This window comes from Octodon degus, unplaced genomic scaffold (genome assembly GCF_000260255.1).
Source record: "Octodon degus isolate 3935 unplaced genomic scaffold, OctDeg1.0 scaffold00062, whole genome shotgun sequence".
Lineage (NCBI taxonomy): Eukaryota > Metazoa > Chordata > Mammalia > Rodentia > Octodontidae > Octodon > Octodon degus.
This window is the reverse complement of record NW_004524638.1, coordinates 1,394,603-1,411,605: the sequence shown is the minus strand read 5'-3', so window position 1 is coordinate 1,411,605 and position 17,003 is coordinate 1,394,603. Positions and strand designations below refer to the sequence as shown.

Here is a 17,003-nt window from a genome sequence, read left to right as displayed (position 1 = left end):
GCTCAGTGGACTAAGGGTCTGCTTTGGCAAGCGCAGGTGCCAAGGTTCTATCCCCAGTCCCGCATGCCACACCAGCCCTTCCTCCTGGGGTGCACTGAGCCATGAATGAGTCCAGGTGTGGTGGTGCACGCCTGTAATCCCAGTGCTTGGGAGGCTGGAAGCAGGAAAACCACTAGGTGTGCAAGCTGTGTAGTGAGACCCTGTACCAAATATATAAGTGAGAAAAACAAGAGAAAAAATTTTATTATTTAATCCCCCCATCTATGATATTATGTCAAGGCCCCCTGAGCAAAATCATAATCTTTGTGTGCTTTTTCCTTACTTGGCAACCCTAACCCTTATAATATTTATGCATAACTTTTTGCAGTCTGTTTAGAATCAATATTTCATCATTGCTAGGAGACTTTAATCTATCAATTTTGTGCATATAGGATCTCAGTCATATATATTTCAGAAATATACTTTGAAGATCTCACTTGTCAATAATTATTTTTGCTTTTATCTATCACATTTAATTTTAAAAACTTAATAGAAGGGGGTGGGGAGATAGCTCAGTGGAATAAGCGCTTGCTTGGCAAGCACAAAGGCCTGAGTTCAACCCCTGGTTCCAAAAAAAAAAACAAAAACCAAAAACTTAATAGAAGAAAAGCAGTCAAGTAAGAAACATGCCATTTTTTTTTTTTGTTCTAAAGATTTTTTTGTTTCTTCATTTTAGCATTTTGATTATGATGTATCTGGAATGTAAGTATAACATTTTTTTCATACAAAGGAAATATACATTGTGATTACAAGTTAGGGAAGCTACCTAAAATATCATGACCCAATTGGATACCCTTTAAGAATTGTGTAGTTCTATAAATATGAAAGTGTACACAAGTATATCAAATCTCAAAGTTTAAAAAATTACACGTCTTAAGATATTATTAATTAAAAGACCTAGACCTGAAGTGCTGTGCCGGCATACTGAGATGGAAATTGAGACTGGGTGTCATGGCACGTCTGTAATCCCAGCGCTTGGGAGAAAAAGGAGGATCACTATGAGTCTGATCTGTGTAGTGAGACCCTGTAGACCCTGTACTAAATACATTTTTTTCTCCATAATTTCATTGAGAAACAAATAGCAATGAGACAGTTTCAAATCAAATTAGTAGGACAGCTTCAATAATTAACACATTGCATACTCTCTTCCTAGTGGTTATTTGCTGTACAAGATGCAGACATGATATCCTATTTATAAACACTGTTACAACAAATTCCTCTATTCATTAAGAGAATGTACTAAATACATTAAAAAACCTCTCAAATTATAGAGCTAAAGATGTTTGTGTATGAGGAGTGTGATCAACTAAGTTAGGGGCTTCAGACTTCTGTTGGCACAGGAAAAATTAGGTAGTTACTTCTAAGAATGTGGGCTCAGTATTCTATTTTTGAAGTTTTGGAAGAAATGATATTAACATTTGTAAGTAGAATCACAACAAGAATTTAGAGAGCCAGCTCCACCCCATATCTCTCTTTGTAGATGAAGCCAACTTCAACACAAAAACAGGCTTCAAGTAGCCTGAGGCCATTCCAGTTGTCCTGGTGAAGATGAGGACTATGGCTCAGCGGACCAAGGGGTTCCATACAAGGTGACCTGTCTTAGTGTCTCTGTCTAAGACACATTTCTAATCTGGCCAAGGCAGCCATTCTGGCATGGAGGCCTTGACATGAAGAAGCATCCTAGACAGAGGTTGCCTCATCTACAGGCTGATAATGTCTTGTGCAATTATATTTTTCCAAGTTGTCCCTCTGTTACAAAGTCAGGGACCAGTGGATATAGCTACACCAAAACCATCTCTAAAGCAAACTAAATTTAACTCCTCAGTACATGACTGATATTTGAATTTAATAACTCAAAGTCCTGAGCTTCACCTCTCTGTGGCAGCAGTAAACTGAAGGTCACCAGAGGTCACCCCGTGGCATCTGTAGCTAATAATGAAATTCAGCTATAGGGCCAATGACTTCTCAAGACAGCTGGTAAGAACTGGATAGCCCCCAGCACTGATACAACTAAGGCGCTCGCGATAATCTTTGCTGATGTGTGGATTTATACACCCATAGTGTGAGGACAGTGGAGCGCTGTGGTCAAGAGTACTTGGTGGCATCAAAAGTTAAAAGCTCAAACAACCAACAACAATCCCAATATTTTACTCCTTCCACATCATAGTCCCTTTTACTCTTTGGAAGAAATATTATGGCTTTCTATTTTACTCGGTGTATATACTGTCTTGTTATTCTTGCCATTTTCCCCTCATTTGCAGATGAATTGCTCTTTATCTGTGTGTGCTCTTTATGTGTCTTGGAAAGCTTGGCCCATCTGTACCATGGTCAGTTGCCCCAGAACTATTCCTGGGAACCTGGTAGTGATGCTGGGCTTTGGGCTCTACATGCATATAAGTGGGGACCCATGAAATGGTGTCTTAGGAACTGTGTGGAATAGTCCCTAGTTTCTTTCTTTCTTATTGTTAATCTCATTGTTAAGAGATGAAAGTCATGCTTGCAAAATTTCTGTCGCCTTAAATTGAGTGGAACCACATTTCTTTCTCAGGTGAAGATTCAGACAGGTGAGCCACGCAGGTGTAGTAGCTTGACCTGTGGGGGATCAAGTTCTTCATAGTCTTTTCTCTTGTGGTTCTGCCATCCTCATCAGGTCAAGCCCTTTATGTGACTCAGGATGGCTCTCAGTGTACTCCCAGCAGAGAGAGGCAGATAAGAGAGGGAAAGCCTGCTCCTTCCTTCACAAACAGAAGTACAGCAAACTGTCTGCATTAGCATAATCTTACTCCTGCTGGTCTCTGAAATCCTGGATGAAAGAATCAGTCTAAAAGTTTACAGTTACCAAAACCCCCACAGAGGGTATCTGTCTAACCCACTACATATAGGAGTGCAAAAGAAGGATGAAAAGAATATATTTTATAGTTGAGAAACTCTGGGAATGTTCTCTGTGGGACAAAAAGCTCCTCCTCCAAAAGCTCATGGACTTTATTAGTATCAATTATTGAGCTATGCTGGGATGGAGGCAGAGCGCATAGGGGCAAGAAACTTTGTAGCCATACCAGGCACAGAGGTCTAGAATTAGCAAAGCACAGACAGTTTTGATTCATGCAAGCCTGGCCCCTTTACTGCCAGGAACATTTGCTTCAATATAGCCAGCTCTACGTATCTCAGCAGATAGGGTGAAGAAGAGGTCAGGGACAGGTTGTGGCAAGGGCTTTGTTTCTTAGGAGAGAGCGGCATGATGAGTCCCCACACTGCATTTACACAATTTTATTGTTCTGGATAACTCTGGCCATAGAACATGGAGCTACGCATAACTTTAAAGGTGATTTCAGGAACTTGCTCCAGTTAGCAGGAAACTACTGTTCCTATCATTCTCATTCAAGTAAATCTTCCTTCTAAGGACAGTGCAGGGCCAGCCAGATAGCTCAGCGGGTTAAAGTGCCTGATTAGGCAGAGAGCAGCGGCTGGGGTTTGATCCCTGGTGTGCCATGCTGGCCCCGCCCCCAGGCTGTGCTGAGGTAGGGATTGAGACTGGGTGTGGTGGTGCACACCTATAAACCTAGCCCTTGGGAGGCTGAAAATAGGAAGATCACTAAGTGTCTGATCTTCATAGTGAGACCCTGTAGCCCCTGTACTGAAAATGCAAACAAAACAAAACAAAACAAAAAAACATGTCTAATGTTCTGGGCCAGGGAGATAGCTTGGTGGAATAAGTGCTTACTGGGCAAGCACAAGGTTCTGATTTGACCCCTGGTACCACCAAAACAAACAAACAAACAAACAAACAAACAAACAAACAGAAAAAGAAAAACAAAAAAGGCCTTAAGAGGAGTGGAATGCTTCACAAGGCAGTCAAAGTGTCCTATATTTACTTAGTTTCTGTGAATGTTTTGCTCTCTCATGGTTAATACAAATCATAACTATTGTGTCCTAAACTTTGTCCAATCTTAATCAATTCTCCATACTTTGAAGAAATCAACCCCCTATATCCTAAAGATCCCATAATTGTTTTACCTTAACATTTTCAACTTCAAAATGCTAAAATTTTTGTTAAGGTATCAGTCTTTCTTGCTGTGAGGAGCAATAAGCTGAAGTTTGCTTTGTCACTACTTATTTTTGCTGTGATTTGAGGGGGTTGATGTTGTCATGACCTGGAGGTTGTGTACGTGACTTCCTTTAGGCTAGAATTTGGTCATGTTATCATATCTAAATGACAGGGTGTTGGGAATGGCTGAAGCTGAAAATTGGTCATATGTATGAGGGCAGGACAAGGCCACAGTGCCTGAACCAGTCAAGCTACCTCAGTATTGAGAAAAGCATCCTTCCTGGACAATTTCAGTTATTAGTTGCATTGCAATCTTATTTCTTATGATACTAATATTGCAAGACTATAAATAAATACCCCTACTGCTGTTGTTCAGGTTCTTTGCCCATCAGGCTTCACCTCTTCTCCTGAACCCAGCTCTTGTCTCTCGTCTATTCTTTTCCTTATTCCTGTCACCAGTTCTCCCTGGGGTACACCAAGAGACCAATAAGTCTTGATATTAGGGAGGTTGAGTTATTCAATGTTCAGATAAAACTTCTGTTATTATAGAAAAATTGGAAAACATAACAGGAGAGAACAGGGCTAGCTAAAACTACTCAAATCAACTCCAGGCCTAATATTAATAGTCAACCTTCACTGGAGCAACTCTCTGCAGTGTGCCTATGAAAAACCTTATCCCACATATGCCTCATTCTGTCCTCAGAATACTGGGAAGTAAACACTATTGTTATCCTTATTTTGCTGAAGAAATCCAGGATCAAAGAGGCTAGGAAACTTGGCCAAGTTCACAAAGCTCATCAGTGGTGGACCTAGGTTCCAGGAAGCAGGGTCTAGAGCCCAGAGAGTTACATGATGTAAAGGGATACATGATTTTTTACTCTTGGGAGGAATACTAAGTGTAATAGTTTTCCATTATATAACACATTACCACACATAGAGTAGTCTAAAACAATGAACATTTAGTATCTGTATTCATCAGTCAGGAATTTGGGCAGGTCTCTTGTAGAACTGGAGCTCAGTGACTCTCTCCGTACAAGGGCATGTCACATTGGGAATCACCTCAGTGCATGTCTGACACATTGAGTCATGAGACAGGTGACCAACCATACTCTCTTACCCCACTACTGATTGGATGTGCATCTTTCAGTTAGGTGCTTAGACCCTTGAGCTATCTTCCCAGCCCTTGGATGTATATCTTTCAGAAAACCATTAGTGCTAATAATCTGATAGATGCCTAAATTATAATTTATGGGAGGATGAAGTGAGATAATATATGTTCAGAAAACATGAATCTTTGAGATGACAATGAACTGTTGAACATAAACTGATTCCAAGATTAAGCCTTTATTAGAATTCAGTACGTCCTTGTGATGGAGTGAATGTTAGATTGGGTAAATTTCTAGTATGTTTGCAATCAGGGGCTTAAATGTACTTGGATGACAAAAGACTGCTTAATTTTATAGAGCCATTTATAGCTTAAACAATTATGGTAATGGAAAAGGTACATGCAAAAAAGCTTGACAACTAAGTGAGGCTCTCGAGGGCGTTTTTTCCAGAATGATTTAGACATCCTGAATATAAATTAAGTACCTTGTGCAGAAAACTTTCTGGGCAGACACTTCTGCCAGGTAAATGCAGAGCCAAAGTCATGTGATGAGTTAAGAGTCACAAGAGCAAGCTTGTGGATCTAGCAGACCCAGAGCCACAGGATGACTTTGCGAATTTGAGAAAATGAATTCATCCCCTATTGGTAAAAATGACAGCGATGAGCACCAAAATCTGAGGCCCCTTCCAGCTTAAAAACTATATGAACCAAATTGACAATACAATTACTGGATTCAACATATTTAGGATTTCTGATTTAGTAAGGGGATCTAACTATCATGAACCTCTGTCATGAAACTCTGTTTACACAGCAAGTTCAACTGGAGGTTCTGCATGTTTCAGGTGTTGTCATTTCACTTCAGGACAATGCATTATTGCTCCAGTTGCTGCCAGTCTTGTCTACTGATAGGTCACAGTCGAGTTCCTTCCCAAGAATCACGCTAGTTGAAGAAAGCCTTCTGGTTCAAGGTCATGGTTTTGTTCCCAGGGGCTGTTCACCATTAGAATCTTGAAGTAGGCATACAGAGTTTGTCCCTCTCGGTTCCACTTGAGTTCATTCTGAAGGGTTACTCCTGTCCCTGAGTTCCCATGAGTTGGCTGAGAACTCTAAAAGCTGTACTGTGCTTCCTCTTGTCTCTTGTCCAATCTTGTTTGCGCGTGCGCTCTCTCTCATGGGTGTTGATCTTGGAGTTTCTCCTTAGTCAACCCTTATTTCAATGTTTCTTTCTCAGGGAGCCTGAGCTAAGAGTCATCGGTTGGCATCAGCTTCAAGCAACAAAAAGCCAGGCCAAAAGTAGGTTAAACAATGGAGTGCCAATGTTAGTTAACTCAATGGCCCAGAACATCATTAATAATCCAGGTGCTGTTCTATTTTTCATTCTGCCACCACTGAGAAGGGAAAAATGTAGATAGTTCAGCAAGATTTTGGTCTGCTTAGACCAATAAGACAAGTGACAGCCTTAGACCTCACTCTTTGTGAATTTTTTTTAATTGAAAAAATCTTGAATTTTCTAAGTACTTGCTAAGTATGTTCACTAAATTAGCACAAACACAATAGCATAAAATGTCTGTAGGTTTTGAACACATTTAAAATATATTTCCTCTTTCTAATCATCCTGTGAATTGTGTTGCTATTCTTGCTCTGCAGATGAAGAAATTGAGGCTCAGAGATATAAATGAAAAGCCCAAGGTCACAGGCTATTAAGTGATCAGATTTAGGTCTCTTGCTCCTGAGAAGGCCTTGAATTCTTTTCCTTATAGTAGGTTGACTTCTGTAGATGTCACCTCCAGCACTCATAAGTAGAGTTCTTGGATGACAAACAGCAGAAGCTGACTTTGGTTCCATCCCCGGTGTGCTGTCTGGCCCTGCCTCCAGGATGCACTGAGACTAGGATTGACTGGGCTTCATTGGGCTCATCCGAGCACTTGGGAGACTGAAAACAGGAGGATCACTACAAGTCTAATCTGTGTAGGGAGACCCTGTAGACCCTGAACTAAATGCAGAATAAGAAGCCAACTTTGGGAGGTACAGTTCTACAAAAAAAAGAAATTGTTAGAACTGCATCAATCAAGGGCCAGTGAAGAAATGAAACTTCTGTTGTTATTTTAATTGAAAAGGGACTAAACGGAGGATTAAATGCTAGCAGAATTGTTAGAAGGGCTGAGAATGATTTTAGTTGCAGCTCTGGGAATGCTTGTAGAAAAATACAGGTGAACACAGGAAGTGGTGTTTATCTTGAGGCCACCACTGCAGTTACGCAGGCATCAGGGCTCTCTGTTCCTGTCTGTCTTCAGCCCCTGCTGCCACTTGCTGAGTGTGTGAGTGAAGGAGAACAAATCCCAGTACTATCAGCTGCTGCAGAGCAACTTCACATCTCTATGCTCTTGCCTGCCAGAGAAAGCAGCCAAAGGAGGTCAGGATAATTGACTCCTCAAAGCTCACTGGGATGCATCTAATTAGTGGAAATAATTTTGACACAGAGCCTTAATTTCAAAGAAGCCTGGGATGTGTAGTTTTCATTTCCTAATCCCTCTGACCAGAAGGAGCTTGGATTGGAGGCTCAGGGCAACTTTCAGCTCACAAAGACATAGATAGCTCCCATTAAAGGAAAATCAGGAAAACAGGTCTTGGAGAGACATGTATCAACTCCCCACGATGAATGTAATCACTATGTCCTGCAAACATGTACTAATAGAAATAGAAATGAATATTAAAGGAAAAGAGATAAAGACAAATAAAAAAAGGACTAATGCTGTGGGTTCTCTTCTGAGATTTTTCTGCAGTTAGCCAGAGACTGGCTATGAATTCCTACCCAAACAAAGAGGTTTTTCAAGCTTCTGCTGGTCTCATTCCAGAACGGTAGGCAGTGAATGAAAGTGACCAGAGGGGCTATCTGAAACACCAGGAGGCTAACAACCTTGTCGGATTTTACTGTTCCGTATTAACTTGAAGAAAAAGTCATAGAACATCTTTGGTGCATGTAAGGTTAATTTTTCATGTGCACTTGCAAGAATTGCCATGATGGTAATTTGTCTTCTTTTTTTATATTAATTTTATTGAGAAAGAAGTAGCAATGAGACAGTTTCAAAACAGGTTAGTAGGACAGTTAAAATAGTTAATACATTGCATATTGTTGTCTTCGTAGTAGTTATTCAGAGGACAACATGCAAACATGATATCTTGTCTAAACACTATTAGTTTAGAACTTTCTTCTCATTGAACTAAGAGAAAGTAACTATGTATATCTATGCTATTTTGTATATACATATATAATATATATGTTTTTTAATTTTTACCATGATGGTAATTATTGAGAGGCTGGCATTATCTTTTCTGACATTGTTTAACCCTGAGGTTTTTCCTGCCACCCAAAAGCAGTGCATCAGTCCTTCCTTAACTGAAGGGAATGCATCCCAGGATCCCTGTGGTTGCCTGAAATCACAGGCAGTTCTGAACTGCAGCATGTTATGTTTATTCATATTTATATGCATACATTTTTCCACCTGAACTAAGCACTTATCATACGCTTTGGCCAAAACTTTGGTAAAGTTAAAGGTACAACAGCAAAAGTAGCATGGATTGGTTTTTCCTTTTTTACAGTTTTCTGGGTAGAATACTCACTCTTACTATAGATCTTAGAAACCTCAGCTTACTATTTTTTTCTGTCCATCAATTTATGGTTTCTGGTTTCTTTTTTTTTTTTTTTTTTTTCTTTTTTTTTTTGGCGGAAGCGGGGTTGCCCATCAATTTATAAGTTTGTCTTTGCTCATAAAGGAAACACTTTCCAGATTCTCTTAGGTATGTCTGAATAACCCACATTCCAGCTCTGGACCACTAGTAAGGATAAGTGTGGCGCATAAATGTTGTGATACAGGACAGTAGGCTTCATAGCTATCAAACTTGGAGGGCTAGAAGTGACCGAGAGCCAGTGTGCATGTGCAAGACTGAGGGATCCGTCACATCCCACTGGGACAGGGCTGGGCAGTGCAAAGTTTCATGGTGCTATTCAGAATAGAGCACAATAACTTGTGAATTATTTCTGGAATCTTCCATTATTTTTGGATCATAGTCACTGCTGGAAACAGACACGGAAATGAAAATTGTGAAGAAGGGGGAACTTCTCTAGTACTTCATCTGATCCCACTGAGGCAGGAGCAGTGTCCCACAGTCACGTTTCACAGAGAGATTCACAACAGTGTGGTTGCGACTGCTTGCTTTCCCCTAATTACAGCAGTGAAATCTTCACGGCAACAGGACTAGATGATAGGAACCCCAGCAAAGCAACAGTCTTTGGCTTTTCTTCTGCTTCTATGTAGGACAAGGGAATTGAGTACTCATGTGGGCCTCACCTGTCCTGGACATAACTCTTTACACAGAGGTAATGGGTTATTGATTTTGTTCAGACATGTAATTAGCTACAAAAATGTAAGAGTTGAGACTTCAGGAAAAGAGGTGGATTTCTTACAATAAATATAAGAAAGAGATTTTTTATGCTATGCATTATATGAATAGACCATTTGTTATGACACAATATTAGATAAATAAAAATAAATCAAATACAATTGGTCTTATAGTTCTGTAAATTATACATTTGTGGATTCAACCAATTGTAGACAAAAAAATAAAATAAGTCTAAGTATTTTTCAAAACTGTTCCCATACTGATCATATATAGACTTTTTTCTCATCATTATTCCCTAAAAAATATAGCATAAGAACATATATACTATTTAGATTGCATTAAACATAAATAATCTACAGATGATTTATAGTCCATAGATGGATATGGATGGGTTATGTGCAAGCACAACACCATTTAAAAAACTGCATTTGGTACAGTGTCTCACTACGCAGCTTATGCTCCTAGTGATCCTCCTGTTTTCAGCTTCTCTAGGGTTTCAGGCGTGTGCCACTACCCCCGATTTCTGGCTCAGCGCTGGCGCGGGGCCAGCGAGGCCTGTGGTGCTGGGTATGGAACCCTGGTCCCTGTACTTGCCTACACAGGCGCTTAATCAGCTGAACTACCTCGCCGCCCCTAACAATAGCATTTTATAAAAGGGAATTGTGGATCCTTGGATTTTGGTATTCACAGGGATCCTGGAAGCAATCTGGACAAATGCTGAGGGATATTGTCGCTTTCAAACATACAGTGACTCAAACTGATTCTAACTTTTTCCAGTCTTCTTTTTCACTGCAGTGAATTTATCAACTTCAAAATCATAGTGTTGTTTAGTAGTTTTCAGTCTACTGAAAACAGGAGGATCATTGAGTCCAAGCTGCGTAGTGAGATCCTAGACCAAATACATATATATATGAAAAGTAGTTCTCAGTATGGGAGCATGGGATCTTTATCTGTAACATCAGTGCAGCATACAATATTGATTCTCGGGCTGGGGAGATAGCCCAGTGGTCTAAGCACCTGCTCGGTAAGCATCTGAAGGACCCGAGTTTGATCCCTAGTGTCACATGCCATGCCGCCCAGAACCTCAGGCCACCATGCTGGCCAAGAAACCAGGTGTGGTGGCTCATGCCTATAATCCCAGCACTGAGGACGCTGAGACAGGAGGATCACTATGAATCTGAGCTGCATAGTGAGACCCTGTACCAAATACATAAATAAATCAATCCATGTGCATTCATAGCTGAGAATTACTGGAATAAATAGGAGGACACATTCACTTTTCCTGGCCCTCCATAATGGTTACTTCTTGTAATTTTACTGGATGAATCAAATAAATGTCTTAGAATTTCTTTCATCAGTTTCCTACTTTTGAAGATTTAGATTCTCTGTTCGTGGCTCCATGTGTCCTGCAGCATCTTGTGCTGCAGTGTAGTCCTTGGCCCCTGACTGGCCCGCGTACCCTGCGAGTCATGGCGACCAAGGCCATGAGTGTGCTGAAGGGTGACGGCCTGGTGCAGGGCATCATCTACTTGGAGCAGCAGGCAGACAGGCTGGTTGTGGTAAAGGGATGAATTACAGGATGAGTTGAAGGCCAGCACGGATTCCGTGTCCATCAGTTTGGTGATGACACACCAGGCTGTACCAGTGCAGGCCCTCACTTTAATCCTCTATCCAAGAAACACAGTGGGTCAAAGGATGAAGAAGGGCACATTGGAGACCTGGGCAACGTGCCTGCTGGTGCAGATGGTGTGGCCCATGTATCCACTGAGGATTCTCTGATCTCACTCTCCAGGGCAGATTTCATCATTGGCTGCACGATGGTGGTCCGTGAGAAACCGGATGACCTGGGCAAGGGTGGAAATGGAGAAAGTACAAAGACAGGCAATGCGGAAGTCGTCTGGCTTGTGGCGTAATTGGGATTGCGCAGTGAACATTCCCTGCCATGTGGTCTGAGTCCTAGTCACTCGTGTCATCCTGCTAGCTGTAGAAATTCAACTTGAAAAGCATTAAGTGCTATAATCTTGGAAGAAAGAAAAAAAGATTCTTTATTCTTTCCCCAGTGATACTTAGTATTTCAATAACAATTATTCGTTTTCTTTCTCTCTTATAGGGATTTGGCCAGGCCTGACTGTAGCCATCCTGACCCTCAGTTGCCCTGATTGCCCTGATCTATTTTTCCTGTATGGTTTCCCAACATAGTATTAATAAATGAAGCCACTAAAGTATTTTTATGGAGCTTTGCAATTTGGGTTCTGGTGCTATCTGTTACAGAAGTGTGCATGTATCCCTAACATCAGCTTTAAATAAGCTAGGTACTTCCCAAAGTCACTTTTCGCCTGACCACTTTACAAAGCACTCTCTCTGACTCAAAGGCAGGGACCCATGAGTTTCATCTAAGAATTCCTAGAGATTAGAATGTATCTTATTGAACATTCTACTGTCAGTGCCTAACAATTAGCAGATGTTATTGGAACAATTAATCAAAGTGAGTGGAAGGTTGAAGTAGCTGAGGGTGGTCAACCACGGGATAGCTGAACATTGGGCAGAAGGATAGATTGGCTTATTGTCCTGAGGGCTAAGTGTTGGCATGGGGCACAGAGCAACGCAAGTCTTGATACCTGTGCTGGTGAGCTTACTGCCTAGCTTGGGAAGCAAGAACACCTGCAGGAAAAACAAAACAATAGCGAAGAAATTCAAAAGAAGAAGAAAAAAATGAATAGAAAAAAAAAATTTTTTTGTGTATTACTGTTCTTTTCAAAAGACCAGCAGAAATTGACAATGCAATTATCCAAACTATTCTGCATATATACCTAAATATATCTTACAAAGTTTTTATTTTTTAAAGAGAGTACAAAATAGTATTAAAACAGAAAAAAATTCCAAGTGATATAGAATTTCACTTAACAAAGTAATATGAATTTTGCAGTATTTGTTGAAACACATAGTGTTGCCTTCCAACAGTTATCCATATTACTAGACATATGCACGCAAAATTGGAAGAAGAAAGAAAAAAGAAAGAGATGTGTAAGAACTTAAGAAGAGAAGAAGTACAAATAATTGAAAAAAGGAGACAAAACAAATTAAGTATTATCTGCTTCTTTCCATAGATAAGCAGAAAGCGAATCTTACATGTTTATATCCAGTAATCTGAATGACTAATTTGAAGATAGTCATTCAGATTATCCAGTTGAATTTCTTTTACCTTGATTAGTGAAATTTTGTATTGTTTCTAATGTTGTTTTCTTTCTACCACCATTTTGCATTTTTTAAAAATAAAAAAATTAAAAGAATCAGGCAGGAAATAGTTGAACAGAAGCGTGAGGTATGGTGCTAGTATGATGGTGATCAACGGGTAAGATCAGTCATCTTAACTGGCATAAATGCAACCAGGCTGCTCAATCCCCCGAGTTCAGGGTGGGGGTGGGGGGTCAGGGCGGAGGCTCCGCTCTCCTCTCCAGCGCAGCACACTGAGGCTGCGCACACTCTCTTGGCCTTGGTGGCGTCACTAATCCCCAGCTTGCAAAGGTAGCTTTTATTGCTCAAAGACTTTTCCGGTTGCTGCTCTAATCATGCCAGTGTTTCTGGTACATGTTTTTCCTTTCTAGAACTACAATGATGGATGCCATCAACTCAGCTCTGGGAACGCCTGCAGGTAGTGACTGGCTGGCTTTTCTTATCGAGACAGTATCACACAGGGAAGGATGACACGGAGTAAACAAGCAACCCAGTCAAGCAAAAAACAAACATGCAAACAAACCCAAAAACTCCTATAAAAACCTCGAAAATTACTCAATGAGTACCAAACACCCTAATATATTTCCCTTCAAATTGCTGAGGGAACGCTGGCCCTCTCTGTAGATTTCTTAGTTCACTAAATGCCATATTTCATGTGGCAGAGACATACTGAATGTTGGGGAGATTTTGACTATTAGACAAGGAATTATGACACAAATGACTTTTATAAAATCAAGGAAGAATTCTTTTCCTTATGGGATTAGACATTGTTTAGACCATACCAGTCAAGCGGCATATGGTTCTCATTGTGTGCTATGCAGAGTTCTGTGTGTTGACAATCGCAAGAAACTTTAGCTCAGAAATATCAGGAAAATGTGTCAGGCAAATGTGTACATTTTCTGTCCCATGAAAACTATATTTAGGAAAATGTTTTGTGACTATGAAAGTAAATAAAGACTTTCTTTTCAGGGAAACAAAAGTGAAAGGGTCTAGCATACACACACAAAGAAATATGAAATAATATCCTTCAGGTGGAATAAAAATTAGCCTTTCTTTATATGACTGAAATTACACACACACAGGGCTGGGGACACAGCTGGGCAGTCTAAGCTCCTGCCTGACAAGCTCAAGGACACGGGTTTGATCCCCAATATCACAGGCCGTGTCAGTCCTGGAGCCCAGGGTGCTCCTGCCTGGCCACTGAAACCAGGCATGGGAGTGCGTGCCGGTAATCCCAGCACTGGGGAGGCTGAGACAGGAGGATCTCCATGAGTCTGAGCTGCATAATGAGACCTTATACAAATAAATAAATAAAATATTTTTTAAAAAATTACACACACACACATTTATGCTCAACATGGGAGAAAAGGGGAAGTAGGAGGTTTCTAATCAAAGACATAAGATTTTAGTACAGTAAAATGAACAAGCTCTAGAAATCTGTTGTATAACATTTTTCCTAGTGAGTAATGTGTCATTTATACACCTCAAATTGTCTTAAGAGGGTAGACCTATAATGAAGGAATGGAGTATACAGCAATGGTGGAACACCAGTTGTAAATATATTAAAATATTCTAAGACATTTGTATTACCCTGGAAATAATATTTAGATTTTGATGAACCAAGTATGCATATTATAATCTCTAGAATAACTGCTAAAATACCTATAAAGATAAAATACAAGTTACTCATTAGTAGATGAAAACTTAAAATTAAGAGTTAAAATTTTCAATCATTTTTTTCCTTTTTGTAGTGCGGGGAATCAAACTCAGGACTTTGTGCTTGTAGGCAAATGCTTATGTTGCTGAGCTACCTCCCAGACCTTTCAATCAATTTTGATAAAGGCAAGAAGCAAAAGAAACAAAGTAGAATTCACAGAAAGTGGCTAGGATGATGGTGAGTTAAACGTAAACATATCAGTAATCTCATTAATTAAATATCAAGAGAATAAATGTTACTGCAAAAAAATAAAGATCAGAACCTCCTGTGCCTGCCCCTTGGCTGAGGTGGTGGTGACGCTGAGGCTGGAAGTGATGGCGCTGAGAAGAAATGAGAAATGCAAACTTCCCATTCCATTTCCATAAGGCAAGCTTCTGGATGATACTGAAGGAAAACAGTGGGCACCAGGCAAGACGATTGGCTCTGGAGGATCTGGATTGATGTATTTAGCTTTCCCCACAAATAAGCAGGACAGAAATGCAAGACATGTAATAAAAGTGGAATATCAAGAAAATGGTTCATTATTTTCAGAGCTAAAATTTTATCAGAGAGCTGCAAAAAACACTACCAATGGGGCTGGTGAGATGGCTCAGTGGTCTAAAGCACCTACTTAGAATAAACTTAGCAAAGCACAGGGACCGCGGTTCAATCCCCAGCTCTACATGCCAGCCGGCCCCGCCCCCTGGTGGGCTGAGCTGCACACACACACACACACACACACACACACACACACACACACACAAATAAATAAAATTAAAAAAAAAAAAAGACTACCAAAAAATGGATAGAACTCAGAATAGCTTGATTATTTAGGAATTCCTGTTGTATGGATCTGGCATAACTGAATTCAGGGAATGAAACAGGTTTATGGTAATGGAGGGCCGGGGAGATGGCTCAGTGGAATAAGCGCTTCCCTGGCAAGTGCAAGGGCCTGAGTTCAATCCCTGATTCCGAAGGAAAAAAAAGGAATTATGGTAATGGAAAGATTAGGAATAGATTTACAGAAGATCGCAGACCAGAATGGGACTTTTAAAAAGTCAACTGTCCTTCACCTAGGTCTCCGAATGCTGGATGTATTAGAATATATACATGAAAATGAGTATGTTCATGGTGATATAAAAGCAACAAATCTACTTTTGGGTTATAAAAGTCCAGATTGAGCTTATCTTGCAGATTATGGATTTTCCTATGGATAGTGTCCCAATGACAGTCACAAACGGTATCAAGAAAATCCTAGAAGTGGCCACAGAGGGACAATAGAATTTACTAGCTTGGATGCCCACAAGGAAGTAGCCCTGTCCAGAAGAAGTGACATTGAAATCCTTGGCTACTCCATGCTGCGGTGGTTGTGTGGAAACTTCCTTGGGAAAAGCACCTGAAGGACTCCAGGGCTGTCCAGACTGCTAAGACGAATCTGCTGGATGAGCTTCCTGAGTCAGTGCTTAAGTGAGCTCCACCTGGAAGCAGCTGCTGTGAAGTAGCCCAGTTTTTGTCATGCGTTCATAATTTAGCTTATGATGAAAAGCCAAACTGTCAAAGGCTAAAGAAAATTCTAAACCGAAGTGGAACGCCTTTAGGATCACTGGAATTTTCCACTAATGGACAAAATACAAATGTGCTTACTCCAACCGATCAAAAAGTTGATTCATGAAAAGCTGCTACAAGACAAGTTGATCAGATTCAAAATAAGTTAGAAGAAAAAGTCCACACTGTGAGGGGTGCTGAGTCCTTCCCAACATAGAGAAAAGTGCCAAAAGAGGACGAGCTGATTGGATTGACAAACAGTAAAGTAGTTCAGCTCTTCTTTGTTAAGGAATCACCCACCTCTTCACTTCCAGCAGTGATAATTTCTGTTACTATCAAGAGAGTGCAAGAAGATGACAAAAATACCATGAGTCTTCAGAAGTTGTGAATAAATTAAAGAGTTTCCCACAAAAATCTAGCTATATATACTTTCCAGATTCATTTTATGAACCCTGTCAAGATCGTCTCAGTCCATGCGAGATCACCAAGTCTCAGTCTCCAGTTTGGTCTACACACACTTCAACAACTGGTCTAGAAGACACAGACTTACAAAGTTCTGTAGGATTTTGGTCTACAATTTCCCAGTGTACTCTGAGTGAGGAGACACAGTCAAGTGTACATTTTTATGGCTTCATCATATTTTTGCTTTTGATACTGGTATGTCTTGCTCTATATTTTCTTTGAAAATATCAAATAAAATTCTTTTGATAATCAAAGAAAAAGGATCAAGGGCTGGTGATAGAGTTCAGTGGACTAAGTGCTTGCTTAGGCAAGCACAGGAACCGGGGTTCAATCCCTAGGAACCACATACTGTGCTGGCCCCATCCCTGGGTGCACTGAGTCAGTGACAAAGTCTTGGAGTGCTGGTACATGCCTATAATCCCAGTACTGGGGAGGCTGAAAACAAGAGGATCACTATGAGTCTGAGCCACATAATG

General features: G+C 40.4%; 2 pseudogenes; both read left to right on the top strand.

The window, feature by feature from the left end:
• Positions 1-11,059: 11,059 nt before the first annotated feature.
• LOC101572272 lies at positions 11,060-11,523 on the top strand (annotated as a pseudogene).
• Positions 11,524-14,855: 3,332 nt separating this feature from the next.
• Positions 14,856-16,749, top strand: LOC101592692 (annotated as a pseudogene).
• The last annotated feature ends 254 nt before the right edge of the window (positions 16,750-17,003 follow it).